The sequence below is a fragment of the Myotis nattereri genome, assembly GCF_964212035.1.
Source record: "Myotis nattereri genome assembly, chromosome: 13".
NCBI classification, from domain to species: domain Eukaryota; kingdom Metazoa; phylum Chordata; class Mammalia; order Chiroptera; family Vespertilionidae; genus Myotis; species Myotis nattereri.
The window spans coordinates 30,720,212-30,745,315 of record NC_138088.1 but is presented as its reverse complement, the minus strand read 5'-3'; the positions used below and the strand labels follow the sequence as shown (position 1 = coordinate 30,745,315).

General features: G+C 34.9%; 1 protein-coding gene across 1 annotated transcript in view; it reads right to left on the bottom strand.

Moving 5' to 3' along the window:
- Positions 1-25,104, bottom strand: part of PCDH15 (protocadherin related 15) — a 1,196,276-nt gene that overhangs the window by 725,109 nt on the left and 446,063 nt on the right. Inside the window, exon 5 of the mRNA XM_081104785.1 lies at positions 12,353-12,403. The gene's annotated coding sequence lies outside the window, so the exon portion shown is untranslated. The remainder of the gene's footprint in view (positions 1-12,352; positions 12,404-25,104) is intronic.

The window sequence follows — 25,104 nt, the reverse complement described above, 5'->3', positions numbered from 1 at the left end:
GAATAACAAATTGATGTTTTTCTCTTCCCTTCTTCCTCAAATAAACAAATAATTTTTAAAGTATATTTTATTGATTTTTTACAGGGACGAACGGAGAGGGATAGAGAGTTAGAAACATCAATGAGAGAGAAACATCGATCAGCTGCCTCCTGCACACCTCCTACTGCGGATGTGCCCACAACCAAGGTACGTGCCCTTGACCGGAATCGAACCTGGGACCTTTCAGTCCGCAGGCCGACGCTCTATCCACTGAGCCAAACCGGTTAGGGCAACAAATAATTTTTTTAAAAGAATCTGTTGTTCAGTAATTACACTAAATTTTCTACTTTATTGCTTTACAGTCAAAATGTAGAGCAAAGTCCTCAAAAGGCAACCCTATTCAGAGTAGTGATATTTTCTTCTAACTAATTAAAATATAGCAACCCAAAGCTCCCTTGTTGCAGTCTTGGCAGGAAGTTCCATGAGAGGACAATGGAACTGAAAGTGAATTAGTAGGATGCATTGTCACCATAGCCATGAGCAGTCAATTTAAACATTTAATCGAAGTATGCACTTGGGAGCACTACTGTCCTCAGAGTGAATGTAGTTCATGCCAAATTGATTTTGTTTATAATCTAGTTCAATGAGATGCAAGGGAACCCATTGAAAACCAGCTGCAAATACTGCTGCCAGGGGGAACTTCTGTGATATATTCTGACTTCCCAAATTGGAGTTTAAGACCATAGAGGAAGTGTTGTTGTTTTTTTCTAGACCCAACATTATCGCACTGTCAAATAATCACCCAGGGAAGACTGAAAATAACAGCAATCCTCTTGAATTTGTTCTTGCATATATTCCAAAACTAAACCATAGCCCTAAAAAAGTTCTTAAGCTTCATTTGATGAAAAACTTTGGAACACACTAGATAAATAATATTTCAAATTCTTATTTCCAAATGATACCGACGAGACAACCAGACCTCAGCTCTTATCTTTTGGAAGGAAAGGTTTCAATCATGAGACAAAGTGCAGCAAAATAAGAAATTATTGGCCTCAGCAAAAATATACTTCGGACAGTGAAGCAAGGAAGGGCATCGAAGAAGTAACAGGACAGCCTAGGCTGGGCTGCTTTGGCTCTGACTGAGAAGTCAGAGAAGAGGGGGGCTTGGAGACAGGTTCAGTGGGTTAGCCCAGGAGCAGCTGCTGCTGCCTGTTGCTCCCAGGGTTGCAAGTCTCTTGAGGTTCCTTAGACCCCATTTGCATTGCAGGCATCTGTCTCTCTCTTGAAGGTGGAAATCGCAGGGGAGGGTTTCAAAAGAATGTGCATCATCTTTCCAGGTGTGCTCTTTCAGGATCGTGGTCTCCACTGATTGGCCAGCACCAGATCAGGGTTATTAGTCAGTGGAGTTGGTTCTGAGGCAGCCAAGGTGTAACTTGTTTGGTTTGGCTGTTTTTCTGGACCTGGAGCTGAAATACAACTCCTACAGGCCTAGATGTTACCTTTAGGGAGGAAAAGGTCACGGGGTCTAAACCACCTGACCAGCGATATGAAAGATCAGGGGTCCCAACCGCATGACCAGTGATATGAAAGATGAGGGGTGCAAACTGCATGGCTCATGCTATGCTAGGGGAGGATAGGTTACCTTGGGGGCAAAGTTCTTGTTTTCCCAGTTTTGCACCTTGCTAGGCATCCCAGGGCTTTCTGACCTGGTGAGTTTCTGTACCTGGCCCATCATCCTTCAAGAAGATGAGAACCAAGGTCTTGCCATTGGTAACACACATAGAAGTAAGATCGATCAAAATTTCTATCACACACAGTCATTGTTATCTTAAAGAAGAATAAATAAAATAAATTTCTTCTGGATTCTTTAACAGGATGAATATTCTAAATATATGTATTCATAGATTTTAGTGTAAATACCGTAGAATCTAAGTTAATAAAATTTGAAGAGTTTTCTCCTTCATCTCATGTAAGTGATAAATAATGTTTCACTAACAAGGACCCACTAGACAAAACAGTTATTCAAAGCAAAGTACCATACGGTAGCCGCACACCAGCTAGGTAACAATACCTCTTTCCCGAACAGCAACAGCAGCCTCTGTACCCACAGCAGCAGCCTGCTGGTCAGTCATACATTTTTCCCATAATGCAGCCGGCCCCGTATTTAGACAAAAGAGACTTCTTGCCAAATAGTGACTGCAGTCATATGAGTTATAGAAGAGCATGCTTGTACACTGCACATACAGATTAGTGAGGCCTTGCTCTTGTACCTGTGTATAGTCCTTGGACACCCTGATTAAGATTCCCCATGCTCAGAGTGGCCTTAAACATCCAGTGTACTCTGAACAGGGCCTCTACATTCTAATTGGCCTTGAGCAACTGGCTTACTCTGAATAAGATTCCCACAGGGAGGGAAAACAAACCTGAGTTAGAGTGCTTGACTCTCATACAGCACTAAGATCACTGAAATCTGGATGAGCTATTTGGAAAACTTTTGAATTGTACTACCATGTAATAATGCCACACCAATTACTCATGTTATACGAAGCTATCAATGCTCCATGCGCGTGCGCGTGCGCACGCGCACACACACACACACACACACACACACACAAAAGACTTGTTTTGTAACTACTACAGTGTGAAGAAAGTCATATTTAGAATATATTGATTTTTGATAGGTTTGGTAATAAGGAGATAGGCAGGATGAAAACAGAACCCAGTAGGGAGGAAATAAAAGGAGAAAAGAGGGGAAAAAAGTAATAATAAAGACCATCCAAGGTACTATATAGAGTCAAAAAAATACATATACAATAATTAATATATGAATAATAAAAATTTAAAATAATTAAATGCTTATCCAGACACTAATATGTTCATATTTAGCAAAATGTAAGATAGAGATAGTGTTATTTTTATTAGTGGGTTTTGCTTCTCACTATTCCATACATTGTGATTCTTGAAATAGGATCCCCTGAGAAGAACTTAGAAAGCAACCCCAGTGGAAACTAAGTTCCCACATAAAGGGAGAACTAGTGTCAAGGACATAATACATAGTTCAGGTGTTAAAGGAAAATGTGAATGCTCTATTTTTCTCTATGCTTATCTTATAAATAGTAAAAAGAAAAGTCACACACAATTTTTCGTCAGTTTAGAGTGTTTGGGAGAGTTGACTAACTTCACCTAAATATGCCCCAACAAAGAACACATACATCTACACAGTCAAACACTCTCTCTCTCTCTCTCTCATAACCAGTTGTTTAATTTAATAAAAAGTTATCAGAATAAATAATTCAGTAAGTTACATTATCTAGCATTGTGTCTATATATTATAAATATAGAGCCAGGTTGTTACACTGTAAGTTAAATGAAATTCACATGGATGCCAGTATATTAAAAGATCTACATAAGTATGGCAACCCATATATAGATAATAATGGGAAATATGCCTTCAGTATTTTATTTTACTTTTTAATACGAAGGACAATTTTTCATCATCCATGAAAACATTTCCTTAAATTAATGTCTAAGCTTTCAGAACTATAAGACTTGGCTTTTATCATTAACTAATATCTGACTTAAGACAAATATCAAATTCCTATTTTTAGAATTCTGTACCAGGAAAGATATCTGATAATTATTAGATATTTTGAAGTCATTTATTAGATATGGGCAGCCGGGCAAGACATACCTTTTTAAAAAATACATGTGTATAATTATTATTACATGTAGACATACATAAAACAACTTGATATAAAGTGTTTAAACTCATAAATTGAAATTCTAAATATATCCCTCTTTCAAGTTAATTAATTGATTCCTATGCAAGCCCATTGAAAATCCGGTCTGATCAAACAGCATATAAAGTTTAAAACTTTGGCACATCTATGCAATGGAATACTATACTGCAGTAAAAAGGAAGGAACTCCTACAATTTGCAACAGCATGGATGGAGCTGGAGAGCATTATGCTAAGTGAAATAAGTCAGTCAGGAGAAAGATAAATATCACATGATCTCATTCATTTGTGGACTATAATGAATAACATAAACCGATGAACAAAAACAGATCTAGAGATAGAGAAGCATTGATCAGATGCTCAAACCACAGAGGGAAGGTAGGGGAGGGTGGAGGTAAGGAGGAGAGATCAACCAAAGTACTTGTATGCTGCATATAAACATAAGCCATGGACGCAGACAACAGGGGGTGAGGGGAGGGCAAGACTGGGGGGAAGAGGGTACAATGGAGGGATAAAGACACATTTATAATACCTTAATCAATAAAAAATTAAAATATATATATATAGGTTAAAAAAAGAAAATATAGGTCAAAAAAGTAATGCAACATAATTTTAATTATATGAAACAAATTATGTAATACTATCTAAATATTAAATATACCAAGAATACATTAATTTGGGAGACATTAATACAAGTTCCATTTTAATATTTACAATGTGCATTATTGCAAAGTTATTTAAAACTGATGGAGTTCATATATACGGATTAAAAAAATAGCCTTTTTCTGTTTTGCTTTCAGTCTTAGTTTTTCCTTCAGTGAATTTTGGAAAAAGAATATAAAACTGTCATACTCCAGGTGAAAAGAAAACTTACTTCCATTCAACAATAGAAAACAATTCATTTTTACTTTATCTTGTATATATAAAAAATTGCAACTAGAGGTCATAGTCTGGATCCCACAATCAAGATTTGGTATTCAAGAATTCCATTTTTGAATTTTTGTACATGCCACTTATTATATAACTAGAAGCCCAGTGCATGATTCATGCACCAGTTGGGTTCCTCCGCCTGGTCTGTGGGATTGGGCCAAAACCAGCTCTCTGACATCCCCTGAGAGGTCCTGGATTGCAAGAGGGCACAGGCCAGGCCGAGGGACCCCCACCAGTGCACAATTGGGGCCGGGGAGGGAATCGGGAGGTTGGCCAGCCAGGGAGGGACTGCGGGAGGGCTCCAGGGCAAGTCTGGCCATCTCCCTCAGTTCTTATCTGCCAGACCCCAGCAGCAAGCTAACCTACCTGTCAGAGCGTCTGCCCCCTGGTGGTCAGTGCACATCATAGTGACTGGTCAACTGGTTGACTATCTGTCCACTAGTGGACAGTGCATGTCATAGCAAGCAGTTGAGCTGCCTTAGCATATCATTAGCATATTACGCTTTGATTGGTTCAATGGACAACCGATCGACCAGACACTTAGCATATTAGTCTTTTATTATATAGGATAATTGTCCGCAATAAATACTGATTAAACAGCATTGTGGAGTTTTAATTGATATACAAACATATTCCATATACAGAAATTATATAGTTTGACAAGTTTAACATATGTAATCACCATGAAATTATCATCATAAGCAAGATAAAGAACATCATCTCTAGAAGCTTCCTCATGCCCATGGAAAACCACTCTCTCTTCAAACTCCACCCTGCTCTCTCCATTCCCAGTCACTGATCTCCTTTCCGTTACTATAGGTTAGTTTGTGATTTCTAGAATTATATAACCATGGGTACATGGACTGTGTACTACATCTTTGTATATGTACAATGAGGGTGGGAAAAATATTAGAGGAAGGCTCTAAGCTAGCTGTGGGCAAACTATGGCCCGCGGGCCAGATCCGGCCCGTTTGAAATGAATAAAACTATTGAAATAAAAGACCGTACCCTTTTATGTAACGATGTTTACTTTGAATTTATATTAGTTCACACAAACACTCCATCCATGCTTTTGTTCCGGCCCTCCAGTCCAGTTTAAGAACCCATTGTGGCCCTCGAGTCAAAAAGTTTTCCCATCCCTGCTCTAAGCCCTATGTATTATACAGCTTATTGAAAAACATTTCTCTCATGCTACATGGCTGATCAGAACAGATCTTCCTGAAGTTAATGATTACAGAACAGAACACTTCAAGAGACCATGATGGAAAGAGGTAGCATACTACTTGAGATAGCATTTTTCTTTATCCATCAACAATATTCATAATCTCCCAGCATTGTACATAACACACACTGGTTGGGCTGTCATAGGTGACCGTCAAAACTAATTGTATTTTTGCCTTTGGTGCTTGCAACTATTCCAGAAATATTTTATTTTATTTAAATGATATATTTTACTTAGCTCAATGGACATTTTATTGCAACTTATCTGGGCCTAAAAGTCTCTCTCTTTGAAAGATTACAGCTGCAAGAAATCCAACTTTAGATAAAGCATACTTTCGCTATTATTAATTATAAATAGATAATATTAAAATATTTTCTCAAAATCAAAAGGATAAACAAGTCAAATAAAGAAAAGGAATTGATTAGAAAAAATGCTATCAGAATGTATAACATCTCAGATTAGAAATGAGTAGTCCTTTTGATGTAGATTCACTCCAGACATAAAGCAGGCAATTAAAAAATAATTTATTAACACTCTTAGCAAAATTCAAGCATTAATTGAAAATTACTTGGGGCTTCTCTCATGTCTTCTGGATACTAGACTATCACCTCTAGTCAATCTAAGACATCAGTATATCTTAGAAAATGTAGGCTGTATTTTAGAGAGGATGCTGCGAGAAGGAACAGAGAGAATTCTAGCTTCTAACATACCATCAATTTTATAAGTGAGTTGGCTGCCTTCGAGTTAGGTTTCTGTATTGGAGGAGAATTTTCTAGTCTTCCCACTCAATTTAGCATATGAGCTACTAACCTATAGGGTTCAGATTTATTAATCTCCCATCTGACTGATAGAGAGAAAATGGGAAATAAAAGGTTGGCCTTCCTCTTTTCTATTTAGGATATTTGATAGAAGAAAAACCAGATGATAGGAGAGGTTGTCCCATATACCACCACACAAACATAGAGCACACCCAGACACTTAGGGATAGAAGTAAAAGGAGGAATTGGCATCACCAAAACACTGAGCCATTTTTATCCAAGAGAGACTGAACAGTTAGGTTAATTAAATTTTGATTGCTTTTTAAATTGTACTTATTTATTTCCTTCAGCTAAGAAAAATATGGAGGCTTAAGATGTAGGTCAGATTACTTACAGTGTAAAGGAAATAAATTTTAGTTTCTTGGAAGATTCAAGTTTAATTTTGTCGGTAAAATCATGCGATCTAATTATAAGAATAATGTGAACTAATGAAGACTAGTGTGATAAGGGAAAACAAGATTGTCAAATTAAAAATCATGACAAAAGCAATATAAAGCAGTTGGAAGAAGGAACATAAGTATCTACTAAGTAGAAGATAATGCATAAAATTTCCACAAAATTTAAAGAAAAGGAAAATAAATCAAAAAAGAAAACTAATGAGATAGAAGATTTATATGGGAGATTCAGCCCATGATTTAAAGAAAGTAAAGGAAAAGGGTGGACAGAAAGAACATGGAAAATTAATTAAAAGATCACATTTAAAGATCCCATTTTAAAAAATGAGTTTCCAGACAACTTAAGTGTTACACAAGACACATCCTCCTGGAATTTGCAAATGTTAATGACAAAGAAAGATAGAAACTTGAGAGAGAAAAAACAGCCAGACATATAATAATTAGATCGGCTCCCAAACTAGATCATTAAACACCAAAATACAAACATCTACAGAATTCATAAGGAAAGACATTTCAGCTTAAAATTTTATTCTAGCAAATGTGTTGTTATGCTCATAAAAGACAGACATTTTGAGATAATCAAACACCCAATAAAAGAATAAGGCATCCTTTCTAAATAATCCACTTGAACACCAAGAAAGATAATTAAAAATCAAGTTAACAAATGTTTCTGTGATTGCTATTAATTGAATATACTATTGATTAATCATTTACTAAGTATCAGACATTTTGTTAAGCTCTCTAACAGAGTCAATCTATAAATTATTTGTGTGAAAAAATTCATAACATTTTAACTATCAAAATATGTATAATTCTGAATATGGATACGTTTTAAACAAGCCATCAAATCAAATCTGGTTCATGACAGAAGCTTAGAATGTAACTATGTGGAGAAGAAAACCAGTTTAAAAATTCTAGATATGTAATTTTGCTATGATTTATCAAACATTTCTCTTCTCACTGTGGCATTGCATGACTAATCACTGCAAAAGTAACATTTATAAGAACCTCTTTGTATGCTTCTCATAAGAAGATAATCCTTTAACTTATTTTTTAATTAATTTCTTAACTACTACTCTTATTTTTATTTTTTCAACTTTACTTTTATTTTATTTTTTAATTTTTTACATATGTCTCCTTTTACTTTTATAAAGCATGGCCATTTTAATTATTTGGATTTCAAAGCATTTTTGTCTCATCTAACTCTTCTCATAAAAACATTGCCAATCCTGACAGAAACTTCTCATCTAGTTGGGTAGACAACAATAATACAATAAATGTTTTAATAAAGAAATACATTACTCAGTGCTATTAAATGACAAAGGCTTTATAATTGGGTTTATTTATAGAGTATACATGATAATGATAATAATTACTTTAGGTTACCAAGGCTGTAGTGTGTAGGGAAGAATTACTAGTGAGCAGAGAGAAGGAAGCTAGGCAGACAGGGGCGGGACCATAAGAGGAGGAAGTAGAACAGGGGAATACAACTGGGTGGAGTTACTAAGGCAACCCAGCTAGGCAGGGAAAGAAGGGCATGTGGGAGACATGAGCTTTAAAATGTATGAATGTTGCTAAGACAGGCAGCTTGCAGATAACCAATCCAAGGCAGTGAGGCATATAACCAGTCCCAAGATGTTACTAAGGCAGAATCGGGAGTTAGCAGGTCATGTATCTACTCCCTAGACTTAAAAGTGCATTCTCATTCTCTCTCTCTCTCTCTCTCTCTCTCTCTCTCTCTCTCTCTCTCTCTCTCTCCCCTCTCTCTCCCCTTTTGTACCCCCTCTCCAGCACACTGGGCTCTCTTATCTCAGGATATCTATTCCCCTGTGTCTACATGGCTTATGGCCATGTGGAACTCTACACATGGATTAATGGACTTTAATGCACTTGGATGCTGAACTACACCCAGGTGCAACACGAAAAGGAAGCTCTGGACACTGGCCTGCTTTTAGAACCCCGGCTGCACCTTTTCCAGGACTGACTTCTCTCAATAATCTTTGCTTCCACTAACCAGTTTTTGTTTGTGAATCCATTCTTCAGTTTTGCAAGACAATGAACTTGGACTCAAACACCCCACATTTTGCTTTCACTAGGAGGCACTGTAATGAGGCCTTAAGAGATGGGCAGTGTAGGTATAGGAGAATCTAGAAATCACTTTATAAACAACATAAGCCAAAAAAGCACAGGTAATGTGGGCTAGCCAGACTAAGGGATGAGGGATATAACACAGAAAAAATGAGACAGAATCAAAAGGTAATTCAGGCTGACCTGAAGGTTAATCTTTAAAGTAAAAACATTCTGGAATTCAAATGTCTAATATATGATTGTACTGCAAGCTATAACTAGCATGAGATGAAGATGATTGTTATTTCAGTGTTAAAATAGTTATCTCAATGATCAACTAGGAACAAAGGCCCAAGAAGAACTAAATCATGACACCTGAATGAAGGGAGCCTTTTTATAATGAAGCATTACAAAAGTTGAATAGATGGAATTAGCCAAAGCAGTCATATTCTGCTTGGTTAATGTCTTTTGGGCTTGCACGTAAGAAGTAGTAAATGTCTAATACTATATTCTAAAAAACTCTGTAAGCCTACTGTAAGTTCCATCGCTGATTAAAAGAACTGAATACCAAATGTAACCACCAAACTTCATTTTCATTTATCTGCTTCTTTGAATACTAAGTATTTTCTTATCTCCATCACTTTCAGAAGTTCTCTTGCTATGTGCCTATCTATACATATTCATCACTCTCACAGCAGAATCAGGTATAAGAATTCAGATAAGAAAACATGCTGTGCATTGCTTTATCTTTTAAAATATGGGACATACATAAAAATAGACATACAAAGACAGCTTCTTAGAAGTAACAATAAAAATAAGCGCACACAGTGTATCTTTATGTTTATCCCCATAAGCATAGAGCAAAGGCACTCACTGATCATTTGAGTGGTGGATATTTTTTATTTCTCTTTCATCTCCTAAAAGTCAATAACAAAAGCACCCATCTATAAAATTCATAGATTTACTGCCTAGGAAATTACACTTCTATAAATTATTCCTACCCCACTGACAGTGGAATGTGGCAATAAGAAGATTGGTCCAAACACAGAGAAACACTTTTGAAGTCAGCACAATGCTTGAACTGACTGTCTGCATGAGCCTTCACTGTACACTCAGAGAGACCTCAAAGACAGGCAATGAGTTATGTCTATATTACAGTTGATTCTTATAACACGACTGAACTTTTACAACTACTGTTCTCTGAACATCTTAGAAAAGAGGGTTTTGCCACTTTGCATTCCTTGGTGTACTTCATTTATCAGAGACTTCCCTTAAATATCTAACTATATGATGCCATCTGATAGAATTCCTAAAGAAGATAAAAAATTTCTTCTGTACAACCTTTTTCTGGTTAACCTTGGATTGTTTTATTCCAAGATATATATATATTACTTTCTGTCATTAATTATGTCACGGATTGAAGGAATAATTAATTATTATTTTATTATTTTCAGGTGTGTTTTGGGGGGGGGAAAGAAACATTTTGGGAGCTAGCAATCTGAATCTAGTCACTGCCCCTTTAATTGTCTGGTCCTGCAAGACCTGTTTAATCTCATTTTAGAGAGGCCATAAACCTTCCCCAGACTAAGTTATCAGTGCTGGCACAAGGCTACTCCTTTGGTTGAGGTCTCAAAGCCCCAGCACATAGGGCTCTTTAAGAACTTGCAAAGGGGACTGGAAAAACCCCGTATTTGGGAGACAAAGGACTGAAAAATATATAAAAAGGGACAACTTCCTCCATGTTGTGCTCAGAATTTGTAAAGACATTTTTCTCTGAGTTCGCTAGCATATAACAAAGTGGACCTCCAGCTCTCTAAAGCATTGCGTGATTCTTCTCCTGTAACATGTTCACCAGAAAAAGACATACTGAAAATGTCTAGGATTTTTTTTTTTTTTAGTCACACACATTATTGTTATTTTAAAATTTATATTATCATGAGCAAGATTAACTTAAAAATATCTAAGGTTACCAAAGATTTGTTTTTTAAAGCAAAAATAATTGCATGTAAATGCAAATGAGTTATTTGTCATTTAACCTTCAAGTTTATTTTACTATATTCAATTAGAAATATGTATTTAGAGCCACACTCATAAAGCATGCACGAGTAATTTTGCCTCTTTCTAAAACGAGGAGAAACAGCTGAAAACTATGAGCCCTGAACAGATTGCAAATTCTTCTACCCAGCTGTTGATTCTTATGAAAGTTCTAGTGAGAATCTAAGAATGAAACCATGGCTAAAATAATGAACCTTAATGCTGTTGCTAGATTTATTTCCTACACTAAGAAATAATTCGCTTTCCTAGCAAATAAAGTAGCTCATCTCCTTGAACTGGATTTTTATTTGCAATTTGAACCCCAAGTCACTCCAATAAGACCTTTAAAAAAATACATGTCCTGTCAATCAACTTTCCTAAAAGCCAGGGCCTAGAGGATTGGCATTTACTTTTCAGATTTCAACATCTCCGTCCTTCCTTCCCCGGCCTTCTTTCTGCCTTCCTTCCTTTTAACAAGCACTCAGGCAGAAGTACCCAAAAACAAGAGTCTCTTCAGAGAGAAACAGAGTTGCAAGTAAATGAATTTGCATATCAAAATGCTTTTGATGTCAAAGACAAAATTTTCCAGAATATATCAAGAAATAAAAAAATATATTTCTAGCATTAATTTATAGTCTTAGATAGTACATGAACTCTGTTTGACATTATTCACTTTGAATGACTCATCTAAGTCATTGTATATTAAGAATGAAGAGTTGTGTCCTAAAAAATAATGAACTCTTTCAGTCTCTTAACACCGCTCCACACTCAGATTGTAGATTTTATGTTTTTCTTGACATTGAGAAATTCAAGTTTCCCATGGTTTTGTCCTTGTGGCTGTTGGACTAGAACACATGTTTCTATATGACGTCCTTTCAGTAGATCAAATGCTTCATCACAGTTACCTAGACAACTAAGTTGACTTCTTTTTGCCCTGCTAATAACTGGTACTTGAGAAAAGCAGCATAGTAGACATATCCATACAAATGGGTTTCAATAGAACGAACAATAATCAGAGAATAATTGCCCCTAAGGAGATGATGGTTGTAACTTGGGTTCCCAAACCTACAAGTTATTTAAGATTTTTTATGAGATACAACTCTTAGTTACTAAAGTATTGACATGATGCTTTAAATGTGAAATTCAATATAAAATAATACGCACTGTACCTTATGTGTAGCTCTTGTGCATCATATTCAGAAACATGACATTGCAAATTCCTGTAAATAGAAAAAGAATGATGAGGCAAATGCATTTTCAGATTTGAATCTGAGCAAAGTTTTATAATTAAGGGAAAACTATTGTTACATATCAATTATTTCCTTATAAAATCTGCTACTGATTTAAGTTTTAGAAGTGATCTATATGTTACTACAGGCAGAAACTAATGCAATGCTTGTTTATACCATTAAAAAAGAATTGTTTCTGATTAAACTCTATGTTAACAAAACTTTCAGGTCCAGATATTGGATCATTTTGGAAGCTAATTCTTCAAATTTCACAATGAATGTGGATATAATGCATAAGGAATACTGTTTTTAAATTTGATACAAGAGATGGTTTAACTAAACTGGATAATAAACAAATATATATATATATATAAATATATATATATATATATATATACTAAATATATATATATATATATATATATATATATATATACTAAATGCGCAACTGAAGAATAAAATAGTTTATAGAAAAAATTCCTCCTTTCTATACATGTACTCAATACGTTTATTTAGTAAAAAATGCAAGGGTAATACATTTCACATTGCAATAATTTGGTATTTTGGAAAATATTGAAATGAAGTTTGAGGCAATATGATTAAAACAATAATTTATTTAGCATTATATTTCACATCTTGAAAAAAGTAAAATTCATTGTTTGACTTGGGACAAGAGAGCTAAGTTAATATAAGATCACATTAGCAATATATTATCTTTAAATTTGTCAGGTTTTCTTGAAAATTCTAACTTCTCTCAGTAAATGAGAAAGTGGAAGTTAAAATACCTAATTCAATACTTAGAATAAGGCAAGCACCTGAAAAATAGTATAGTGCATTCCATTTTCAATTATAGCCCCAGGACAAACATACAGATGTTTTATCATATATATATATATATATATATATATATATATATATATATATATTACAAAACTATCTTTATAATATAGTCTATACAAAGATACTAAATAATACAAGATTGTCTAATTCTAAAACTAACCATTGCTTCAATATAACGTGTTCACTTCTTTAAAATGTAGAAATAGTAAATAAAAAATAGACATATTTGTTAATATTATGTTTTAACATAAAAACAAGATTACATATAGTGAAATAAGAAGAGATACATATTTGTAGAATTTGAAAACACATAGGTACACAATCTTAGAAGCAAATAGAAACTCAGCAGTTATAGAAATTGAAACCATATTTATGGGGGTATAAAACAATGCCTTAAAAGACTGTTTAAGGTTATGTAGCACATTTGTAACAGGACTGAAATTAATACCCATCATAAAGGAACTACTGTCACATTTTAAAAAATGACATGAGCCCTGCACGGTGTGGTTTATATGAAATTCCATGAAAAGACATTCAACTGCATGAAGTTCCTGTAAATAATTCACTTGCTGGACTTAGAATATCTACCTGAGGGAATCAGATGAATATAAAGTGAATCCAAGTTATGTCCTAATGTTAAGTTGATGCAAAGGTCTGATGCTGAAATTGCTTTTCCTTAACATGTTTTTAAAATCGTTAATGTCTTAGCTTAATTTTTTTTTAATTTTATTATTCATCACAAGGATACAAAAATAAAAGTTTATTACTGATTCAAGAGTTTCATCTTTGTTTTTCAGTTGAAGAGTGAGCAAAACAGATTTAAATGTTTTTAAATATAACACTGGATGTTTTTTTTTTACTTCCACTTCATATTAAAGACAAATTAATATCTATTTGTATTCTTGTAACTTATCAAACATGGCATTTTTCAAAAATGATTCCTATTGAACTTGAAAAAAAATTCAAAGTTTCTTAACACTTGTATCATTGCTGCTAATTGTTTAAATATTTTATTTGTTCATTTAATATATATTTATTGATCACTGTAGCTTGTGTCATTGGCATTTTTCTAGGCACCTGAAATATATTAGTAAACATTTTTTAAAAGCCTTCTAAAATAGCAATTACAATATTGCAATAGACAGAAAATAAACTATAGACAATAAGCATCAAACAAGTAAATTACATATAATTAGAGGGTGTATAATTGGCAACACCATTTATTCCCAGTGCCATCTAGCCCATCAAACAGATTAGATGGTCCCTTAAAATAAGGAACAAAAACTAAAAATAAAACATAATTACCCTTTTTGGAACATATGTTTTGCCTGGTTTTAATTATGATATTATTGTATTGTTTTCAACAAGATAATGATGCCTCAGTTTATCGCATTTATTGAATTTGATATATGTCTGGGAAGTAATCTCATGCTCTGAAATTAACAAAATATATAAAAGCAAAGCAAAACTGGAAATCCTTGCCCTATGAGTCCATTTTGCTTCTTTTTAACTTGAGCTTTGTGAAATTATTAAGTGATCTGCAGTAAAAATATACTTAATGTTATTTTATTAGTATTATTCTATTTAAATTACACCTCAAGATTAAATCTTAAAGTAGAAAAGAACTCTAAAATAATTGACTTCTGTTCATTTATGTGAGGTTGTAGTTTAGATAATGCATCTCATAGAATTTTATATTCTATTCAAATCTAAGCAGCAAAGATGATACTTAATTAAAACTTGTATCTTTGATTGTTGCAGCCAGAAATATATATATATATATATATATATATATATATATATATATATATTCTAAATATTCCATCCTTCTAAATTAACTTGGTTTAGGTTTAAGAATACAATGTATCTTTAAAAATCTGAGGCTGAAGCAAAATCTACATAACAATGTAGCAAAATAGTTTAATAACTATTCTTACTATAACTTCTATTAAGCAATATTTACAATAATATATCTATATAACTGCAAAATGGATAAAACATAAAGACATAGTTTCATCTCATCCTGTCATCAAAGTGGACCAAATCACTCTGGTCCCTTAAAATAAGGAAAAAAAAACACCTGAAAATAAATACTATTTAGGCAAGTAAACAAACAAAAAAAAACCTAAATGATTTTCTAACAATCCTCAAATTATGTTGCACCATTACAGCCACACTCTACTTTCTTAGCTTTGATATCATATTTCTATCAGACATTTTGGGTATCGTGGCTCATTAGAAGGGAAAGAGTTAAAGTATGAATATAAGACAAGAGGGTGAGTATAAATTTAAAAATATAAAATAATTATGATAAAATACAGGGGAAATAAATGCTTATTGAACATACTAGAGACCCAATGCATGAAATTCATACAAGGGCCTTGGCCTGGCCCTGGCCCTGGCCCCACCCACCGCAGTCAGAGGCCTCTGCTGCCTCTGCTGCGGCCCCACCCGCTGCGGCTTTATCTAGAAGGAAGGACATCCAGAAGGACATATGGTCTAATTAGCATATTACACTTTTATTATTATAGATATTGCATATTAAGCACTTAGTAATTATCTATTCTGGTTTCAGTGCCACAACTACAGGAAGAAACAGAAATTATCACCCTTTCAAACTCAGAGAAGTTGCCCCGGATTCCACAGTTAATAAATAAATGACAAGGCCAAGATTTGGCCTCCAAGCCCAAGTTACTTTCTCACTTGTACATTGCCATCTTATAAAGATTGACACACTGAAATAGAAGAACAATATCCAAAACATTTCTTTTTCCTTTCCCTCAAGCAAAGAATTAACAAAAAGTTACTGTCCAGAGCTGAACCCAGGCTTGAACCACTTAAGTCCTTTTAGCTATTATTTTATCATCATAGATCCATATACACAATGTTGAATTCTTTTCACCAAAACACATAAAATCCTGGCTTATCAAATGAATTCAATTGAGAAATTATGAGATGAACACGGCTAGTGCAGTTTCCAAGCATGCTATGGAAGAAACAAAAACAGGTGTTTATAAAATGGTCCACTATCAACCTTTATGTCTAATGCAACAAGTTAATTGGTTGATTTGGGGATCCATTTGGGCAGCTTTGCAAAAGTTCAGACAATGTCAGATTACCTGCAAACATAGGAAGTGCCAGTCCTAGGGCAGTTACAGGAAGTGTGGAAAGGCAAAGCTTTTCAAGGAAACTAGGTCATGATGTGAAAGAGAGGATTGCTGTACTAGTAATCCTTAGGAAGCTGGACAGTTTTCTTTCCGATATGAGCATGAGGTAATTCTCTCCTGTGGGAATAAACAGGGGTGAAGCGCTTTGGCTCATGCAAAGATGTTCTGGCAAAACTATGTAGCATTTGTATCCTGAATACAGAATTTCTCCCCCTTAACATTTCATTTTAACATAAACCATGTTTAATGCAGCAGATTAACAGATCTGCTTTCTAAATACACTCAGATTTACTTTCTAAATATATTCCGATTAAGCTAATATGTTTAATCCCATTTAGCTTCACATGTGGTAACAATGTGCATAAGCGGAGAAATAATTTCCTTCACCCTAAAGTCAAAGTAAGATTCCTACCAGCATTAAACTGACAACATGATATTCCCTAAGCAACAGGGGAGAGAAATCAACAGTGGATACTTCAAGAATTTCCCACATAGCAAAGAGAACCCTGTGCCCCATGTGTAATGAAACTGTGGCAGAAGACTGTCAATGTCCTCAAATGTCTGCATCAGGATTACCAATAGCACAGGATCTAGGTTTCTCTGCTCTGGAGGTGCTCTTTAAAATACAGCCCTACTGGCGTGACTCAGTGGTTGGACATCGAACTATGAAGTAGGAGGTCACAATTTGATTCCTGGTCAGGGCACATGCCCTGGTTTCGGGCTCCATCCCCAGTCAGGGGAGTGCAGGAGACAGTGGATCAGTGATTCTCTCTCATCATTGAGGTTTCTCTCTCTCTCTCCCTCTCCCTTCCTCTCTCTGAAATCAATAAAAATATGTTAAAATAAATAAAACACAATCCTGTCTAAAGGGAGTAGAAATTCATCAGATCATTTTAATTTCATTTCAATTTTGACTGCAACAATTAAAATATACTTCAATTCCAAAACAGCTACTTATTTTACCAAGCTCAAGTTAAATTAAATAAAGACATGACTATATAAATGCATATACATATATATGTGTGTATATATATATATATATATGTATATATATATATATATATATATATATATATATGTCATATATTCATCCTATGTAATAAAAGCATAGTATGCAAATTGTCCCCTCAACCGGAGTTTTTCTGGGAGTTCAACCAGGGGGCAGGCTGGCCTGGGGAGGGAAGGGAGGCCCTGGCCAGCAGCCAGCAGCTGCTAGGGATCCTAACAGTGCACCTATGTTGTGCACTGGGCCTGTAGTATAGAAGTATATGACAGCAATAAAATATTTCAATTTGGGGGACTACAAAAGGGAAGGGGAAATGATCAGTAAAAGTACACTCTGGTATAATAAACTACTACACAGCAAGTATATAGTTACTGATAACTATACATAGAACCTTATCTTATTTGATATTTTTTCTTCTGTCATATGAACATTCACTTCCTGTTATATGCATAGGAAAAATGCTTTTTTTTTTTTTTGCTTTTTTTGTGTGTTTTTTTTGCTTAAAAGTGTTCAAAAAGACAATATTAATCTCTCCATCTTGGAAGCAACACATACTCTAGCAGACTGCCAGTAAAGCAGGCAGTACGTTACAGAAATGTTTGTTTCCTCATAGGACTCTTATGTTCTAAGGTGCAGAGAGCATGCCCTAAAATCATTGTCTCCTCAGAACCTCACATATTACTTGGAAAGTGGCAAGTATCTAATACAGCGGTTCTCCACCTGTGGGTCGCGACCCCTTTGGGGGTCGAACAACCCTTTCACAGGGGTCGCCTAAGACCATCGGAAAACACATATATAATTACATATTGTTATTGTGATTAATCATTATGCTTAATTATGTTCAATTTGTAACAATGAAATTGGGGATCACCACAACATGAGGAACTGTATTAAAGGGTCGCGGCATTAGGAAGGTTGAGAACCACCGGTCTAATAGATGTGAGTTCAACTGCAATATATACAGGCCACAAACCTAAAGGATCCACAGGTGATCACGCAGCCTTTTAGTCTGTTAAGTTCTCCTTTTTGTAAATAAATCATGATTCTGCATTCTCTTTTCAGGGCAAAAGTCACAGAGAAAAGAAAAGATATGACCCCTTTCTGAGTATACATTGGTTTATCACTGGCTACCCAATTGTAATTCAAGTGTATATTTTTCTCTGTGGAAAATAGAATATAATTATCGAAGACTATCTGGTCTATTGGTCTCTGCCTTTTGGTCCACATGAACCCTCTCCATTGTTTTGGCTGTTACTATTTATTGTTAAGTTCCCCTGGGAACACTTGCTTCTGGTCATGATGTTCCCCCACTATAAAAGAAATATTATCCATCAGACACCAGCCTGATTCCCTCCTCTTATGATTTCTTACAATTTCACCTCCCAATTATTCTGTACTTGACTCCATGTATTATCTTGGGGGGAAAGGGATGGTCATAGTACAAAAATAAGCCAGTCCACAATATCATGGGAATGGAAACATAAACATAAGCAAACAAAGGTGGAACAGGAGGAAACTGACACATTTTTGAGTCAGATAAAAGGAGACACTCTCTAAAGAATGGCCAGAGAGAAATAACATAAGGCAAGACTATATTCCAGCAGCCACAGCCAAAAGAAGTGTTCAGTATAGTTAGTATGCCAGGTTTCAAAAACAAATAGGGGAAAGTGTCTTGAGTAAAAAAATATATACAAGCAACAAACTAGAAAAGATAAATATGTACAATGAGTATAAAGAACATAATTCAAGTATAGCAAAGAATGGAAAGTGACTGCAGAGTAGCTAGAGAGAGTGAAATTTTCTAATTTCTTAAACATTCTAATATTTTAAGAAAATGATAACATTTTAATTAAAACAAATTATAAAATTTTGGCAAAATTTGACCATATTTACTCTGTCAGTAATCTATTGGTCTTTAACTTTAGCAAACTATTTTTATAAAGTGATTATCGATTTTATTAGGACAGTGATTTTCAACCTGTGTGCAGCAAGAGGCATACCAGTATGCTGCAAGAATTTTTAAAACATGCAATACCTGACAATTTAGTCAGGGGCACCGACCTCTCTTCCCTTACATTGTCAAAAAAATAAGTGACAAGAGCCAACACAAAAATAACTGTTCAGTGTGAATAAATCAAAATTATACCTATTTTTGTCGCAACAGCGAAACATGTTTCCCCTGTGATGCAGACTTTTGTAATTAGTTTATGTATGCCATGAGATTAAAAAGGTTAAAAATCGCTCATGTAGGATGTGGGTAGAGTACATAATGTGCTAACCCTAAGTTTTAATATCATTAATTACTTTTAACTTTTGTCCAGAACCTGTTGATTTCCTGTTTTGTCTATTATAATATAGTGAATGCCATTGCATAGAACTAAATTTTTAATATGTTTAAACATTATAACAGAAGCGTTCCATTAATTAAAATATGTATTTACCAACAATATGAAAAGTTATACTGTATATCTTAAATTTATAGAATATTATATGTCACCTTATCCCAAGGCTGGAGAAAAATAACAAGATAAATAAATTGGATATCGGATAATCTTTCAAATCCAGGAAAACAAAAAAAAATAGTGCTTTGTCAATATTGGAGCTTGACACAAAAGAACAAATAAGTAATACGGTTCTCGTCCATCCACGCTGTTGCAAAGGGTGAAATTTTCTTTTTTTTTTTTTTTATGGCTGAGTAGTAGCCCATCATGTAAGTGTGCCACAGTGTTTTTAATCCACTCATTTTAAAATCCTCACCCAAAGATGAGAGAGAGAGAGAGAGAGAGAGAGAGAGAGAGAGATCGGACAGCTGTCCCCTGTATGCACCCTGACCGGAGATCCAACCCACAACCTAGATACGTGCCTGAGTGGGAATCAAACCCACCGCCTTTCGGTGTAGGGACAATGCTCCAGCCAAATGAGCCACCCGGCCAGGGCCCATGTTTAATTTTTTGAGGAAACTCCGTAGTGCTTCTCGTAGTGGCTGCACCAGTCTTCCTTCCCAACCAGTGCACAAGGGTCCCCTTTTCTCCACGTCCTCGCCACCACTTGTTGTTTGCTGATGTATTAATGATTGCCATTTTGACCGGTGTGAGGAGCTATCTCATTTTGGTTTTCATTTGCATTTTTCTTATGATTAATGACGATGAGCATTTTTTCATATGCCTATTGGCCATTTGTATGTCTTCTTTGAAGAAGTGTCTATTCAGGTCCTATGCCCATTTTTTTTAATTGGGTTGTTTATAAGAAATGAATAGGCATTCATTCAAAGAAGAAAAGATACTAAAGTGAAATAGAATTATTGTCTGGAGCTAGACTTCATGTGGAAATTCAATTAAAAAATATTTAACTTGCAGAGTGACCAAAACAATTTATATAAAACAATTATTAATAAAGAATCAAGTTCTTGCTAAATAATAATAAAGTAATACAGTTCTCTCTTTATTAAAGCTTTAGATTTTTTCTTATTGTGCACCTTTTGCATTAATCTTGATTTTTAAAATCTTTCATTAAAATAATATTTTTTAAAAAGTTGGCTTCTATAAAGGGACTTTTCTATATTATCAATAAAAGGAGAATTGCTGATTACAAAAGCCATCACACGTGATTCAATAAGTTTAGAAGTGCAGAAAAGTCTGCCAATTGTTATTATAAAACAAATTGTCCCCTTTGAGGAGATTAAGGCATTTAGATAGTTCTCCAATACATGAAGAATGAAGTGGTATGAATCACTATGAGTGTAAAGTTAAAACTAACCCTATTTAGCATCTTACCCTACCTGTTTGCACAGTATTTCTTTCCCCATTTTTTAAAAAATATATTTTATTGATTTTTTACAGAGAGGAAGGGAGATGGACAGAGAGCCAGAAACATCAATGAGACAGAGACATCGATCAGCTGCCTCATTGCACAAGCCCCACTGGGTATGTGCCAGCAACCAAGGTACATGCCCTTGACTGGAATCGAACCTGGGACCCTTGCATCTGCAGACCGACGCTCTATCCACTGAGCCAAACCGGTTAGGGCTCTTCCCCATTTTTTTAAATAAACTGAGCTTTTAACTTCTGTACTGACATTAGGTTACATTTTAAATTTGAACACTACTATATATTGAGTTTCATTTTGGTACATTTCACTCAGATTTGGCATTGAGAGAGAGAGAGAGAGAGAGAGAGAGAGAGAGAGAGAGAGAGAGAGAGAGAGAGATGTTTTCCTTGAAAAAGAATGCAGGTCAGATGATTAGAGACATTAACAAAATAGACTCAGATTCATCTTATCTTTGATAACCTTCCTAATCTACTGAAGGTTTATCAGTTTACTTTTAAATGATCTTCCTTGTAACCATCACTAGAAAGTCCTATTATCCAATTAAGCATTTGGAGTAAAATATATGGCCATTAAAGATCCATATAAGTAGTCTAGAAAGTCAAGTGCTGTGCAAATTATGAGATTTATTATAGACCCTGCTTTAATTTTGTTTAATGAATCCTTCTTATAATTATCCCCTACATTTCATCATCCCTAAATTGATTGTTGCAATAAGACAACTCTATAATCACTTCGCTCTGGGGTAGAATCAGGGTCGGAGAATCACAAGTCATGGAAAACAGGGAATGTGTATTTCAATCATTTGTAGAAGTTTTATATTCAACTACCAGCAATTAATGGAGAAAATTGAGGAGGTGGGAGCCCCGTGCTGCTCACAGCATCCCCAAATTAGGCAGTGAAGAAAATATCACATGACCTCACTCAGTTGTGGAATATCATGAACAACATAAACTGATGAACAAAAATAGATCCAGAGACACAGAATTATTGAACAGTCCATCAATCCTCAGAGGGAAGGCAGGGGAGGGTAAGAGATCAACCAAAAAACTTGTATACATGCATATAAAGCTTAACCAATGAACACAGACACTAGAGGGGTGAGGGCATATGTTGGGGATTGGGAGTCACCAATGGAGAAAAAGGGAGACATACGTAATACTATATGTCATACTTTAAACAATAAGAATGTTATGTGAACCACTAAAGTCTTCCTTCTGAGGAAGGTGGGGACATCATGCACCAATAACTAATTCATAGATTACACATAAAATGAGAATTCATCACCTGTGAAGCAGAGGGCTTTACAAGAAAATGCATCTTCATTAGGATGTTCATTAGGTTATTTTGAATAACCTCTACATTCAAAAGCAAATGTAATAATAATAATAATAATAATAATAATAATAATAATAATATACAAATTCAGTGTAGGTGATATTATTGCTGGTGGTCTGAGGGTCTTATTTTGAGAAACACTGGCCTGTGTAAAATAATGATGTGGTGGAGTCTATCTTGTTAGATTCTAGAGCCTACGTAATGTGTAAACATGTACAGAAAATGTTATACAGAAAATGGGTAATTTGAATAACTTTTTAAAAATCATATGTATTTCCAGGATAAGCAGCTTCAAAAACCAGCAGGAAAGTTTCCTCTTTAAGCTGAAATTATCTGTATTATCAATATTTCTATCCCATACTAATATAATCTAAATCATTCTTCAAGGCATTAGAATTTGTACACATTCAATACCTTGGTATTCACGATTTTTCATTCATCTGGACTTAGCTAACAGCATTTATTCTCACCCTAGCTGGTTTGGCTCAGTGGACAGTGTCAGCCTGTGGACTAAAGGGTCCCAGGTTCGATTCCAGTCAAGGGCACATGCCCGGGTTGCGGGCTCAATCCCCAATAGGGGGCGTGCATTCAATTTTTTCTGTAGTATTTTACTTTCAAACTATAGCCCTCCTTTATAAAGTCAATATAATGTTAATTTTAGATACATAAAATTATTTAAAATTCACATTTATATGCATTTTAAGAGGATTATGAAGTTACAGTGGTGAGCTATGTTATCCTCTGACTTCAATCGTTTAGATTTCTGTTTGTCATTTTGTAAATGCTTTTTGAAAGATATTATGTTGAGCAGAACAAGTCATTTACTTCAAATAAATCATTTATGAATTTGCAATTAATTTCAAAATAATAATCAAAATTAAACTAAGAAAATAACCTCTACATTCAAAAGCAAATGTAATAATAACAATAATAATAATAATAATAATAATAAAATTATAATACAAATTCAGACATTTATAAAACATTGAATGGCTTATAATGTGTTTGCACAAATATTCTCTCTCTTTAATCTTAATCAAGACTCTTTGAATGATTTGAATTCTCCCCTAGGAAATGAAGGTAAAAACAGGTTAATTGATTTTACTATAGTCATAGTAATTTTTACAACTGGGAAGAAAACCAGGACTTTTGACCTTAAACTCGATATACATTCTGCCATACTATGTTAACATGATATTGTCAAATAACTGCTATCACCATAGTTGGTCTGGAACTACTTTCTCAAGGTTCTAAAAGAATTCTATTGCATGCCCTGCAATTGAGTAGCAACAATTAGGTCAGCACATATGCCCTTCAAAGTGTGGTGTTAAAGCCCATGGGGTAACACTTGGAAGTGCAGATTTCTGGGCCCTATAACAAAGTTTGAAACCAGAATCCCCAGGATATTCTTATACATGGGGAGAGCTTTCTGCCTCACACTAGCAGGCCACAAATGGATTCTGGCTGTGCTAGATTATTGGCACACATTTCCCCAGAGCAGATGGCCAACTTAAGTGTGAGCAGCCTTGCCCATTTCCTTGTATATGCCTTACAAATAACATCATTTCTATGTGACCACACTCTGTAAGTTGGCGGGGATCACTGTTATCCACTATCATTTCTGAGAGGCACTGACTTTCAGAGAGAGAAATAATAAAAAGGCAACTAATAGGGTAGGCCCTGCTTTTTGTGATTTTGTAGTTTTTTGCATTTTTTTCAACTAACATAATAACCTATAACTATGGAATGTGCTTAGTAATTTCAGAAAGCTTTTTGTTGTTGTTGTTGTTGTTGTTAATTCTCACCCAACGGCATTTTTCCATTGATTTTTTAGGGAGAGTGGAAGAGAAAGACAGAGAGAAACATCGATGTGAAAGAAATACATCGATTGGTTGCCTGCTGCACCAGGGCCCAGGCCAGGGAGAAGCCTGCAACCAAGGTACGTGCCCTTAACCAGAATCGAACCTGGGACCTTCTGGTCTGCAGTCCGATGCTCTACCCACTCAGGAAAACCAGGTAGGGCAATTTCAGAAAGCTTTTAATGTATCCTGTCACCCTGGATTTCCCTAGTTCAAAGATGCTTAGGCCTTTGTCCAGAATCATTCAGTAAATAACAAGTTAGGAATAGCAATCCAAGTTTTGGGTCAGGGAATATAGGCCCATCTTAAAGACCAATCTGACTTCATGTTCAACCTAAATTGTATATAATTAATTACTAACAAAAAGTTGATGAATTTCAAGTAACTCTGAATTAAAGTTTTTGATAAATTTGACGGCAGTGGCAATTTTTATATAAATAAGTGTTTTATGTTGCTTCCTGGTCCTGAGTTCTCTCCTTTTCTTTTGCCTACCAAGTGCTAAAAGTAACAGGTATGAAACAGAAAACTTGATGATTCTTCAGGGGTAGATTAGTAAGATTCAAGTTCACTTCCCAATACCTGACACATGCACACGGAAACAGAAAAGTAAAAGAGGTGAGAAGTATCCCACTGTCTATCCTTGAAATTTTTTTTCTG